Raw genomic sequence first — 2,428 nt, 5'->3', positions numbered from 1 at the left:
GTATGATTTGTTTTGAAAAGAAATATGAGAATTCTTCTGAGATCCTCGAAGGTCCACGCGCTGCAAAGTTTTCAGTGCTATCAGAGGTTGATCTTGAGAACGAGCCAGCAAAGGGAACCCAAAAGCAATTTATTAAGAGCAATGTGATGGAGGTTTGTGAGGGTCCTAGTAATGTTGATGCGGAATTCAGTCGCTAAGAGGCCGAGCTTGACAATTGGAAAGACGCTCATTTCTCGGTTAGTCAGGGAGGAGTTTTGGTGGTTTATTTTGTTGTCATTTTTGTTGTCCGGGTTATTTCAGTGTTGTAATCCGGATATTGTCTTGTGACTCAAACCCTTCTATCCTTTTATTTTGCCTAGTTTGTTTAGTCATAGTAGCACGTCTAATGTTGTCTAGGTTTGTGACCCCAGTTTAGTTTGTTTGTTTTGTTGTTCAAACCCTTTCACCATATGTCTAATGCAATTTTTTGTTTTCTGTAATTTTTAGTCATTTTCATTTAGTTCCCTTTTCTTTTATAGTTCTTTTCCTATTGACTCTAGCAACATGACATGCATGCGTAATTCTCAGCTTGGTCTTAAAAATCAGTTTAGTCACGAAGCAATGAAATAATGTTGAAGATGTAGGGACATTTGAGGGAAATAAATGAAGGCATTTTGAGATCACTTCAAGCCCGAATTGTGTGAAACTGGGGCAGATAGAACATAAAAATACACTATTGAAATGCATCATGCTGCATCAGGTGAAGATAACGGCAAGTTTACCCCAAATTTGTAGGGGGCCTTTCGTGGTAGTGAGAGTGAGAGTGTTTTCCAATGGTGCTTTATATGTAATAGATGTAGAAGGCGAATGTATGGATATGGTCATCAAGTTTGGCACAATCAAAAGATGTTACGAATGTTTTCCTTGGTTTGTTTAATTGTGTTATTTGTACTTAGCATGTTTTGAAGATTGGAATGACGAAGGCATTTTGTTTTGCTATCTAAACACCTTATCCTTCGTTACCCCTTTGAGCCTTGTTTATTTTCTTTCATACCCCTCTTTCGGAATCAGTAGCAAAGATCAGAAACACAAGCATGAAAGATAAGTAAAGGAAAAGGAGAAAAGAAAAGAACGAAAAGGGAGGGAAGAAAAATGAAAATCGAAAAAAAAGAAAAAAAAGGAAAAAAAAGGAAGAAAAGAATGAAAAGGGAAAAAAACAACAAAAAGAGAAAAAGAAAGCAAAAAAGAGAAAGAAAAGAAAGAGAAAAGAGAAAATCACAACAACAAAGTAATTCCTATGTCATGAACTACGTTCGACCTGATTCCTTTTAAGGATACGTAGGCAGCCTCACGGTTCGGTCTCATCAAAATAAAAATCCAAAAATCCTCAAGCAAGAAACTGGGTAGAAGTTGTGGTTGTTGTAAGAAATTTGATTCCGAAAGTTGTAATTTTGAACCCATGTGAATTGTTTTGAGCCTTTGATATCCTTTATTTTTAACCCTATCCAAAACCCCATGTTACGGTCTAAAGAATGACCTTCCGATCAGTCTTCGAGAGATGCCAAGTCAAGCAAGGAGATGTAATTCATATCAGGGGCCACACTCTGGTCCAAGCAGAAAAATAATGAAAATGAGAGAGTCTTATTGGTGAAAACCTTCACGGGCACCGTAGGGCGACAGGAGCTGAGAGAAATCCAAAAATGAGAGAGTCTTATTGGTGAAAACCCTCGCGGGCATCGTAAGGCGACGGTAAGTTGAGAGAAAGAATAGAATGAGAGAGTCATGATGGTGAAAATCCTTCGGGCACTACAAGTCGAATAAGGATTGTGAATCAGATTGGATAATCGGAGCATTGAAGTTCAGTTTCACGGTTCAGGAGTATAACACGAGTTGAACATCAGACTTGTTTGACAGATTAGGCCACTTAATCAATATGTGCATGTCATGGTCATTAGAGTTGGTATCCACATCTGATAGGTTTCTACTTTGTAGTTTTCTTGCTAGGGATCATCTCTTTCCTTTGTCCTTTACTCCGTTCCTTTTGTCTTGTTTACTTTTTCTTCCTGAGTTTGTTTGGTCAGAATAAGTGAGAAATGACTTCAAAATTTGTCACTAGCTTTCCAATTGCACAAAACGGGATCTGGCCAGCACATCAGTGTCATAAGTCAGGAAAGAACAACAAGTGCACTGAGTTGGTAACAATCAATATGCTTTGGGGTCCATGAGAAATACAAAGGTTTGGTATATTTCAATTCGTGAACAATGAAACAGATAGAGGATGTTGGGTGAACGGGTCAAAGGTATTCCTGTGATAAGATCAACAAAGAAAGTGGTTAACCAGTGACAAGCGAGGTCTTCCAAGCAGAAATCAAAGTTATCGTGACAATGTGAGGGAACAGTAGACTTCAAGGCCAAGGCTAGTGATTTAAGATAGAAAAAAACAGCATGC

This window comes from Nicotiana sylvestris, chromosome 4 (genome assembly GCF_000393655.2).
Source record: "Nicotiana sylvestris chromosome 4, ASM39365v2, whole genome shotgun sequence".
Lineage (NCBI taxonomy): Eukaryota > Viridiplantae > Streptophyta > Magnoliopsida > Solanales > Solanaceae > Nicotiana > Nicotiana sylvestris.
This window is presented reverse-complemented; position numbering follows the sequence as displayed.